Consider the following 12,725-nt stretch of genomic DNA (forward strand, 5'->3'; position numbering starts at 1 on the left):
GATATCCAATGTTAACTGCCCATAACTTGGAAAATCATTACCTCTCCTTGGGCCACTAAACATTTATTACCCTGTCAAACCATTCATTATTACATTCAAACACATTTATTTCACATGCTTACTGCTCTATTCGCACATCGCAATCTTTAAAATGATGTAATGTAATGTTTCCTGTTTACAAGGCAAAGTGTGATTGCGATATCGCAATATCGCATTTCACAAATCATTAATTAAGTTCATAGTGGCAAGGCTTAATTACTTACAAATTCTGCAAAATGTGATTGCAAGTTCGCAGGTTGTTTAATCGGGATATCGCAGCGGGAGGTTTGATCGTACATTGCACTTTATTAAAGGTGTTTCATGTTCATTACACAGAAAAAAATGTGATTTGCGATTTGCAATGAGGATCCTATCTTTGGGCTGTTTTAAGAGTCTTTTAAGGAAATTTCTTAGAGTTAAGTTTTATTATTCTAAGACCAAAAATTTAAGAAGGGTCCCCATTTATATGTCTAACCTCAGCTATTGCTATATATAAATGGGGGGGTTGTTTCACAGTACTGTTAGCCTCCTATTGCAATAGGTGTTCATATTTCATGATTGACAGTTGAAAGTGCCAAATATGTCATCTTTTCATGCTGCAAAGTTCCATATTTCCAGAAAGAGGCCATGAAAGTGTGCCAGTCTAAATGCCACTGCTGTATTCTAGTTTTGATGAAGTTATTCCATTTTTGAAGAATTTTTCAGTTAAAGGAAAGCCAAACAACTTAATCTTGGCTTCCCTAGGTTTCAATTGCTTGTTTTAGAATATAGAGAATGAATATCTGTCCAAACTGTTTAATCTTGGCAGATCAGTAGCTAGGTAGAGAAATAAAGGAGCCCAACTGCTTAATCTGGGCCCTTGGAAGATATAAGGGTACGTTTAGATAGGAGGGCAGTCAAAGGAAAAGAAGATAATCAGGGTCTGCAAGTCCAAGTGCACCCATGCAAAAAGAAGAAAAAATGCTAGGTAAGTAGGCTGGGTAAGTAGTTTTGTGGTTGCAGAATCAAGCTATGTGATCCATTTCATGTTTTTAAGTGTTGTATCTATTCAGATCACAATTATGAGGCACTTTTTCATTTGGAGGAGCTCAAGCGAGGCATGTCTAACTCCCCCTTCTTCTCATTCCCCAAATCACTCACTAACATCCCTATGAAGACCTTGGGATCTGCCCAACCAGTCCTGTTACCACTTCATTTTTTGTAGAATACTAAGTCAAGCTTTGACTTTCTTCAGTGAAAAGAAGCCACATTTCTTGTGTAAAAATCATTTCTCCACAGTCCATTCACTTCCTATGCCTAAGTTTCAGTTCACAAACTTAGCCCCTTACACTTCACCTCACAAACTCATATTAACTTCTAAAAACATTATTACGTAAATCCCTATCTATTTCCCCTTCCCCTTACTAAAAGCACTAAATAGCTCCCCTATGTACATATTCCCATCCCCTAGCACTATAGCCCTATAATATTTGTTTGGGGAAATGCTGAGTTCATTTGGGGCTTAGCATTAGCCTTCCGCGTCCTAACCCTGGGATTAACTTAACGTTTGGTTAAGATTAATAACCTCTTTCCTCACCCCTACACCCATAAACCTTAAATATTTTACCCTGCGCGCTCACATTTTCGGGTTTGGTTTAAATATTTTGATTAAAATTTACCACCAGCGCACAAACCATGTATAAAACCCACAAACCCAAAGTCTAAACCCCGCAGCATTGTATAAATATTCGAATATTCCAGCGGGCCCCACGCACAAACCTGCCGCCAGCTCCGCGCTCTGTCAACCCTCCGATCCGCCCTCCCAGATCCGACGGCTCTCGGCGATTTCGGAGCCGCCCCGTCACTCGACAGTTAGCGTCCGATAGCCTGGCGGTTTTGCCGTCGTACAGAGGGACGCGTGTCCACCCTTGATTGCATCGGAGCCCCTCTGACATTTACCACCCTCGTACAGAGGGCGGTCCGATGAAACCACAAACCGCCTTCTGTCTCTCCTCCCCTGACGACAGCACCAGGTCAGCGCCACGTCACCTCTGCATCGGCCCCCCCCACTGCTACGTGTCACTGCCACCACATCACCCTGTCGTCCTGCCACGTCACCCTGCCACGTCACCGCCGTACCGGGACCCACTACTGACGTCATGCTGACGTCATCACCGAAAAAGGCACGAAGGGCGAAATCACAGCGAAGGATGCCCATAACGAAAAACTGAGGCAGTTTTTGATGCGCTAAGAAAAAATGGTCAAAATGGAAGCTGCCTGTGGCTAGGCTACCAGCAGGCCCGAAAATGCGCAGTTTGACAGGATTTCTTCATGAAGGTTCAGAAAAGGGGCGATTTGACAAATTCAAGAGTATCACATGAAAGACGAAGCCCAGATTAAATTAAAAGAGTATCAGTGAAGCGGCAAAGAGTATCAGATCGACAATACCAAAGCAGGTGAACATTAAAGACCCCCAAAGCAAAGTCAAAGAAAACGGTGAAGCCATCTAAGGCTCTCAGATCACAGTTAATGCACATCAAAGTCACTCGAGAGCAGGGGATCAAAGCCCAATGCACAGTTATGGCTAGATGGACAGCACAGAGCCAAAAGGACACCATATTAACTCATTTCGATTCCGCTGCCTCTAGCGCAACTCAAAGATATTTTCCTGCATTAATTTCAAGACAAAATTAGGTTAAAGAAGTTATTTCCCTCAGACCTGTTTCAGGTCTGCTGTAATATATATTTTAGATATTTTCCCTATATAAACCACCCTAATTCATTGTTTAAAGGGTTGGTTGGCTGATATTCCTCATGCTGGACTTGCGCTGTATTTTTTGAGAAGCTCTCTAATCAAAGACTGCTGGAATGCTTTGGATGAAGAAATGACTGTTGTGTTATTGATGGTTAAGGAGTGACTATGGAATTCCCGTGCTACTACATGGCTCAATAAGTTTTTCTACCTATGTTTACAGTTTTATTATGTTTATGCACAATTGTGTTACCATCTAAATAGCAAGAAGAAAGAATAGCTTAGGTTTTGCTTTACTGCACCTTATGCTCAGTTCTTGTTATTTCTATATGTTTTCCTCAGAAATGGTTATGAATATGCATACTTAAATGATCATGTTTACCGTGTTTCTTTCACATATGGCTATTTTTTAGGAATTCTTTAGGCTTGTTGTATGTGTAGCTATCCTGCTCTATATTCCTCTTATGACCAAGAAAACGCAACAGCAAGCCCTAATCCATGACTCCATGCCCAATGGTTTGAACTTCTCACAGTATGCATCCCAACTCTGCTTGAAAACGTCTCCTTCCCACCAAAAATCAAAACAAAACCCTTGTACACCATAACTAGCCTAAAATCAACCCAAAACAAAGTTAAATCATAAAGAGAGAGCCCTCTCTGACTGCAGGTAGGCTAGGACCTGCAGCCCAAAGATTGGTTTGTGGTTACCTCGGCTGTATCCCTTAAGGAGCTAAGGGACAACCTGAGTGTTAACATAATGGCGACTCCACTGGGGATAATCTTAAGATAATTTCACAAATCAAGTTGGAAAGTTCCACTGGGGAAGAATTTGACCTTCAAAAGTTTCTTTCTAACCCATTTTTCTTAGAAAAATCCCCAAAAATCAAGTTAGAAGCTGGCTCCCAAAAGTAATTCACGTTATACAAGGTCAAATCCAGACCCAAATCCCCCAGCTGCTTTTGAAAATCCCAATACAATCCCAAGGAACCTCACTAGAGCGAAGAGAAGATTTTGCTGATTCTAGTCCTAAAACAGTCCAGCCAAGCTGTGTTCCAACCCCTGTCAAAGTTTTATTTCGTTCAAACCCTACTTCCCCTTGTTCATCATCCACCTCTCCAAGCACCTTTTCCACACCTCCATTCACTGCACATACTCCCATTACCACTGTTATTACTGCTGTTCCAGTCGTTCCATTTATCCCTGCTGTTCCACTTATACCTGTTAATATGGCTAATAGATATGCACCGTTGCAGTTGCCTGCAAATCCAGGGGCTATGCCTCAGGACTATCAAACAAAAATCACATATTTTGATGGTACTGGTTCTTGCACAACCCTACAACATACCAAGAAGATGCAAGACTATTTTGAGAACTACGAGATAGATGATGACAATGTAAGAATGAAGATTTTTGTCCAAAGTTTAACAGGAGATGTAAGGCCCTGGTTTAGAAGCCTTGCTGCAAATTCCATAGCCAACCCAGAGGCCCTTTACCAAACATTTCTTAACATATGGGAGAAAAAGAAAGATCCCTTGCACATATTATCTGAATATGACACCACCAAAAGAGGCCCTCAAGAGGCTGTCTTAGACTATTGTGCAAGATTTAACAATGTTTATAATGCAATACCACAGAACCTCAGACCTCCACCTAATCTTGCTTTGTATAAATTCCCCGATGGTTCTGACACTAATATGGCTTATCAATTAAGGGAAAGAGCCCCTCAAAGCCTCGCAGACATGCAAAATGTTGCTGTTAGTGTGGAGGCAAACCTAATTGCCAAAAGAAACAGAGCTAGAACTGAGAGAAGAACCACCTTTAAGGAAGAACCCTCAGCCTTAGACCAAAAGCTGGATGCTATTATCAGTGGCATGCACAGGCTGGGAGATAGAGTGGAAAGCGTTGAAAGGAAATCTACATGGGAAGGACAATAGCCCAATACCATAAGGAACCCAAATTTAAGGAAAACTCAGAACACAAACGCTGGCAGGTCTAGCCCAGACCAGGATATAAGGCCTCCTTTCCAAGAAAACTATACAGAAGCATCCACATCTAGTGAGCAGACAGAAGACACTCATATAAACTTGATGGATTTGAAGGGTGAACAACAAATTTTTCTAACCCAACAGGACCAAGATGAGCATGACTTTAATCAATTTCAGACTCAGTCTGGTGAGTCTTTTGACTTTAAACAAGGTTATGATTCAGCTGTGTATGAGGTCCACAAACAGTATAAACTAAGAACTAGAACAATTGATGTGCCCGAGGCCATCAAACAGAAGGAATCAAAGCAACCTAAGAAGATCAAAGAAAAGGCTGCCCTCATAGAAACTGCTGATAAAACAGTCCCAGATGCAAAAGAAGTGACCATAGAGGATATCTCAGAGGAAAACATAAACAACACTCCTAAAAGCCTTTCCAAATCAGAAATAGCTCAAGAAATCAATGAAAAACAAGAGAAAATCGCTGATACTCCCATGGAAAATGGGAAGCCTGCCTATCACAACACTAAAACCCAATCAGAGAAAACATTTGATTTAGAGGCAGAAATAGGTAAACTTAAGATATCCATCCCTCTATCTGAGCTTGCTAAGCATGATCTATATAGGCAACAAATCCAAAGATCACTTCAAATGCCAGAGACCAAGGATGATGTCAATGTTTTAGATGATACACCTAAGCTGCTTTTTGGTCCAGAAGTTAATGGAAAATAAACATATGGAACTGTTCTGCCCTTTTATGTAAGCCTGCACATACATGATAAAGTCTTGCACAATGCTATGTTCGATTCAGGAGCATCGCACAATCTTATGCCCAAAGCAGTTACGGAGAAGCTAAACCTTGATGTCACAAGACCCTACAAAGATCTATTCTCCTTTGACTCAAGTCAGGTCAAGTGTTTAGGCTTAATCAAGGACTTATGTGTCTCCTTAGTCCAATACCCAAACAAGACAATTCTCATGGATGTGGTGGTTGCTGACATTCCACCAAAGTATGGCATGCTATTATCAAGATCTTGGGGAGAAAAACTCCAAGGATCTCTCCAATTAGACCTCTCTTATGCCACTATATCTGTCTTTGGACAACCAAAGAGACTATATAGAGAAACACTCATGAAATATATGGTAAGTAGTGAGGATAAGCCACAAAACTTCCCAATCTATGCAATCCATTCTGATATGGATTCCTTCATATTGATCAATGATGATAGCTGCCCACCCACTGATGAGAAGCCTTTGCTTTTGGAACAAGAAACATGCATCAATGAAGAATCGGTTGCCCATACTTATGAAACTATCAAAATGACCAATGCAACCAGCATACTAGAAAAACCTCCCCAAACAGAAATTTCAAATCTACCCAATCCTAAAATGGCTGAAACTCTTAATACTAACCACAAGCAAGAAATCAAATGGTATTTAGAGTTTGATGGCTCTGTCAACAAGTTAGGAGCAGGGGCAGGGGTATGGATTCACAATACACATAACAGCCATGCAGAGGGTCATGCTTACAGACTAAACTTCAAATGCACCAACAACATGGCAGAATATGAGGCTCTCCTTTTAGGCCTTAAACTGCTCAAAACTCTAGGAGCTGCAAAAGTTTCCATTCTAGGTGACTCTGACCTCATCATCCAACAAATAAAAGGCAACTTTGTCACAAATGACAATAGGCTGAGAGCCTATAGGTCTGCTGCTACAGAAATACTCAATTCCTTCACTGAAACCAAGCTTGCCAAAATTTCTAGAAGCCATAACATACATGCTCATAGTCTAGCTACTTTTGCCAGTACTTGCAAGCTGCCCTTTGAGCCCAATCACCACTTTACTGCTGAGATAAAGCACAGGCCTGCTGTCCCTAACAATATCAAAGATTGGCAAGTGTTTGAGGATGATGCTCAAATCAACAATTTTCTTACTTTACAGCATGAATTTTCAGGCCTAAACATTGACATGGATGCCATGGATGATTCCTTACAGCAAACAAACGAAAATCAGCAGGCTGTAACAGCTGTAACAGCCAAACAAATGCTAAACCCAACTGTTTTTGACAAAGCAAACATGGAAGAGCTGAAACAGATGCATTTGGAGGAAATAGCCAAAGCAGAGGCCGAGATCATTGATTTAAAGGACAACTTTCTGCCCGCTGGCCTCACTCCATTAGAAGACATGTTTGATGCTAATGATGTCCCCAAAAAGCCTAAGATGCAGCCCTTAAACGCTGCCATAGAAGAATACAACATTGGGACAGAAAAGAAGCCCAAAATGATTAAATTGTCCAAAAATCTGCCACCTGATAAAAAACCAAAGTATGTGGACCTGTTCAAAGAGTTCCAAGATGTATTTGCATGGAGTTATGAGGACTTGAAGTCCTATGACACCTCAGTTATTCAACATACCATTCCATTAAAACCAAATCAAAAGCCCTTCAAGCAGAAACTAATGAGAATCAATCCTGTGCTTCTCCCTTTGATTGAAAAGGAAGTGAAAAGAATGTTTGAAGCTGGCATAATAGCACCCATCAGATTTTTTGAATGGGTATCCAATCTTGTTCCCACAAGAAAGAAAACAGGTGAGATTAGACTTTGTGAAGATTTGAGAAACTTAAACCAAGTCTCCCTTAAAGACCATTACCCCTTACCAAAAATGGACCACATCCTACAAAGAGTAGTGGGTTCATCTAGAATCTCTTTGCTAGATGGCTTTTCAGGTTTTAATCAAATACTTGTTCACCCGGATGACCAAGACAAGACAACCTTTACAACATCGTGGGGAACATTTAAATATGTCAAAATGCCTTTCGGACTTAAAAACGCTGGTGCCACCTTTCAAAGGGCAATGGACATTGCCTTCACCAAAGAAATCCATGATTTCCTGGTTGTCTATCTTGATGACCTTACTCCTTTCTCCAAATCTGATCAAGAGCACCTAAAACATTTGAGACAAGTGTTCCTAACATGTAGGAAATATGGTATTTTCTTGAACCCCAAGAAGTCTTTATTTGGCCTTGAAGAAGGCAAATTACTAGGCCATATCATTTCAAAAGATGGGATTAGAATCGATCCGGAAAGAATTCAGGCCATCCTTCAAATCCCATATCCAAGAAACATAAAAGAGTTGCAAGCGTTCCTTGGAAAGATCAACTTCCTAAGGAGATTTATCCCAAATCTAGCCGAGCTGATAAGACTGTTAAGCAACACGTTAAAAAAGGATGCCAAGGTAAAATGGTCCCTTGAAACCAAGCAAGCCTTTGAGAGTATCAAAGCTGCCTTAACCCAAGCCCCTGTCCTCACAAGCCCTCAATTTGATAAGGATTTCATCATTTTTTCATTTGCCTCCGAACACACCGTTGCTGTTGTCCTTTTGCAAAAGGATGACCAAGGAAATGAAAAGCCAATTGCTTTTTTCAGCCGAGCCCTTAGGGATGCCCCTTTAAAATACCAAATCATGGAGAAGCAGGCCTATGCCCTTGTTAAAGCAATCAAAGACTTCAGAATCTATATTTTATACTCACATGTGATTGCTTATGTGCCAAATGTTGTTGTAAAAGACATATTAACCCAAGAAGGGTTAGAAGGCAAAAGAGGCAAGTGGATTGCTAACATCCTTGAGTATGACATTGAAATAAAACCAACCAAGCTGATAAAGGGACAAGGTTTAGCCAAACTGATGTCCGAAACAAACTTTCAAGCCTTAGACATTAACCAGCTGGACAATGAACAGGAGCTGGCGACTCCACAGATCAGTGAAACCTTTTTGCAATCCCCATGGTATGTTGATATATGCTTTGTATTGTTAAACCTGTTTGCTCCCCCAGGATTGTCCAGGACCAAAAAAATATTTTTAAAAATGAAGGCTTCAAAGTTTTGTGTCGTAGATGGTGCATTATTTTGGAAAAATCATGAAGGCGTATTGCTTAATTGTTTAACCATGAATGAAACTAACAATGTCATGAAATAATTCCATGCAGGGGACTGTGGAGGACATCTATATTGGAAGTCCACTGCTGGTAAAATTTTAAGGGCTGGTTTCTATTGGCCCTCTCTGTTTGCAGATGTAAAGAAGTTTGCTATCTCATGTCACAAATGCCAAATCTTTGAGGGCAAAAGAAAGTTGTTACCTTTGCCTCTTAAGCCCATCTCAACTGAGAAGCCTTTTCAACAATGGGGTCTTGACTTCATTGGAGAAATCTATCCCTCTTCCTCAGGCCAACACAAATTGATTCTAACAGCCACAGACTATTTCACCAAGTGTTTGAGGCCATCCCATGTAGGCAAGCTAATGACACCACCATTATCCAATTCCTCGAATGCAACATCCTTTCTAGATTTGGCTGCCCTGAGAAGATCATCACAGACAACGCTGTTGCCTTCAAATCCAAAAAGATGATCAATTTTTGCCATAAATTTCATATCACCTTAGGCCACTCCACAGCCTATTACCCTCAAGGTAATGGCTTGGCCGAATCATCCAACAAAAGCCTGATTAACATCATTAAGAAAGTGCTGGAGGAAAACAAGAAGAACTGGCACAAAAAGCTGATAAATGCCCTGTGGGCAGACAGACTCTCAGACAAGAGATCCATTGGGATGAGCCCTTATGAGCTAGTATATGGTATGGAGGCCAGATTTCCCTCATCCTTGGGCATCCCTGTTATCAAGCTGTTACAGGAAATTCAAGCTGAGCCAAATGATATACAAAGGAGGATAAATCAAACAATTCATTTGCAGCAAACAAGAGAGCAGGTCTATGACAGAGCTCAAATTTTGCAAGAGAAGCTCAAAAGGATGTTTGATAAAAGAACAAAGGCTGAAGATTTCTGTGTTGGCAACAAAGTTCTAAGGTGGGACTCACGAAGGGAAGACAAGGGAAAGCATGAAAAATTCGATTTCCTTTGGAAAGGGCCATTTGTTATCTCTACTGTTCAGGGCAATAACACATATTTCCTCAAATCTACAGATGGCAGCACAGCTGAAGAAGGCCCTGTTAATGGCTGAATGTTAAAGCATTATCATGATCCCTTTTGTTGAATATAACGCAGCTTTGTATATATCCCTTTGTATATTGATATTTGGATATTATTAGCACTTTCATTTTTTGTACAACAGGCAAAATATTAGAACAGTGCAACAAAGTTCTTTAAATATAGGTTCTCAGGCAGAGGCGCATGTAATGATAGAGCACGCAGAAGAAAGCAGGCGGTGCTGCTATTGTATAAAAATTCAGTTTATGAGAATGTTGTGTTCAGGTTTCAAAGTTTCAATCATTTGACAGCCAGCACAAGGGAAGTTTCAGTCTACAACAACAATAGAAGATCAAGGCAGTCTGACCTGCTGTTCTTGGCTTTTCACAAGGAAAAGCCATCCCCAAGTGGAGCCACTGTTAGCCTCCTATTGCAATAGGTGTTCATATTTCATGATTGACAGTTGAAAGTGCCAAATATGTCATCTTTTCATGCTGCAAAGTTCCATATTTCCAGAAAGAGGCCATGAAAGTGTGCCAGTCTAAATGCCACTGTTGTATTCCAGTTTTGATGAAGTTATTCCATTTTTGAAGAATTTTTCAGTTAAAGGAAATCCAAACAACTTAATCTTGGCTTCCCTAGGTTTCAATTGCCTTTTTTAGAATATAGAGAATGAATATCTGTCCAAACTGTTTAATCTTGGTAGATCAGTAGCTAGGTAGAGAAATAAAGGAGCCCAACTACTTAATCTGGGCCCTTGGAAGATATAAGGGTACGTTTAGATAGGAGGGCAGTCAAAGGAAAAGAAGATAATCAGGGTCTGCAAGTCCAAGTGCACCCATGCAAAAAGAAGAAAAAATGTTAAGTAAGTAGGTTGGGTAAGTAGTTTTGTGGTTGCAGAATCAAGCTATGTGATCCATTTCATGTTTTTAAGTATTGTATCTATTCAGATCACAATTATGAGGCACTTTTTCATTTGGAGGAGCTCAAGCGAGGCATGTCTAACTCCCCCTTCTTCTCATTCCCCAAATCACTCACTAACATCCCCATGAAGACCTTGGGATCTGCCCAACCAGTCCTGTTACCACTTCATTTTTTGTAGAATACTAAGTCAAGCTTTGAATTTCTTCAGTGAAAAGAAGCCAAATTTCTTGTGTAAAAATCATTTCTCCACAGTCCATTCACTCCCTATGCCTAAGTTTCAGTTCACAAACTTAGCCCCTTACACTTCACCTCACAAACTCATATTAACTTCTAAAAACATTATTATGTAAATCCCTATCTATTTCCCCTTCCCATTACTAAAAGCACTAAATAGCTCCCCTATGTACATATTCCCATCCCTTGGCACTATAGCCCTATAATATCTGTTTGGGGAAATGCTGAGTTCATTTGGGGCTTAGCATTAGCCTTCCGCGTCCTAACCCTGGGATTAACTTAACATTTGGTTAAGTTTAATAACCTCTTTCCTCACCCCTCTACCCATAAACCTTAAATATTTTACCCTGCGCGCTCACATTTTCGGGTTTGGTTTAAATATTTTGATTAAACTTTACCCCCAGTGCACAAACCATGTATAAAACCCACAAACCCATAGTATAAACCCCCGCAGAATTGTATAAATATTCGAATATTCCAGCGGGCCCCGCGCACAAACCTGTCGCCAGCTCCGTGCTCTGTCAACCCTCCGATCCGCCCTCCCAGATCTGACGGCTCTCAGCGATTTTGGAGCCGCCCCGTCACTTGACAGTTAGCGTCCGATAGCCTGGCAGTTTTTCTGTCGTATAGAGGGACGCGTGTCCGCCCTTGATTGCATCGGAGCCCCTCTGACATTTACCACCCTTGTACAGAGGGCGGTCTGACGAAACCACAAACCGCCTTCTGTCTCTCCTCCCCTGACGACAGCACTAGGTCAGTGCCACGTCACCTCTGCATTGACCCCCCCCCCCCCCCCACTGCTACGTGTCACTGCCACCACATCACCCTGCCGTACTGCCATGTCACCCTGCCACGTCACCGCTGTACCGGGACCCACTGCTGACGTCATCACCGAAAAAAGGCGCGAAGGATGAAATCGCAGTGAAGGATGCCCAGAATGAAAAACTGAGGTAGTTTTTGATGCGCGATTAGCGCTAACGCTAAAAAAAATGGTCAAAATGGAAAGCTGCCTGTGGCTAGGCTACCAACAGGCCATAGCCACACATAATAAATTGAATGGTATGACCATTGACATGAGTGGAGGGTTTAGTACTTTTATACAAACCCAAGCATCTAAGTGACTTAAAGGATATAATGATGCATATATAAAATTTGATAGTCACAAATTTGCTTCCTTAACACTGCAGTGGCAAGCATCAACAAACTATCAAGAGGTGGAATAGTGATTACACTATATAATAATCTTTCCCCACTTAATGGCCCCTGGGTTGATCAATATCCCACTTGTAGGTATCATTTTAGTCACTAACCCTTATGAGAATTGAAACACAGTGGGGTCTATAACAACAAACCCCCCTCACCAACCCACTAGCTCTCTAAGCCAAATTAACTTTCATGAAAAAGGATACAGATCTAAATTTGATGGTCATGAGTTTAATTCTTTATTATTGTGGTTGCAAGCATCCACAACCTAAGAGATGGGACACTACTTACATTGTACAACTACCCAACCAACTTCATGGCCCCGGGGAAGATCAATAACCCCCTTGCAAGTAAGGCTTCGTCCACCACTACTTATGAGATTAAACCCTACTAGGTACTTAACATCTTCCCACTTCACAGACCCTACTTGCCTCTCATGGCCCAATTAAATTTCATGATAAATTGATATAGATCTAAAATTTGATGATCACAAGATCCAAGGTTAAGTGTGTTACCAATGTTAACTGATCATGGCATTAACTTTGTCTAGTTTCAAAGAAGTGCCCAATTCAAGAGAATTTAACACAAAATTCATTTACATATTTAATTTATTGCAAATAATATGTAATAT

The sequence above is a fragment of the Pinus tabuliformis genome, chromosome X, assembly GCF_031772625.1.
Source record: "Pinus tabuliformis cultivar Carrire ecotype Pingquan chromosome X, CPIR1, whole genome shotgun sequence".
Taxonomy (NCBI): Eukaryota; Viridiplantae; Streptophyta; class Pinopsida; order Pinales; family Pinaceae; genus Pinus; species Pinus tabuliformis.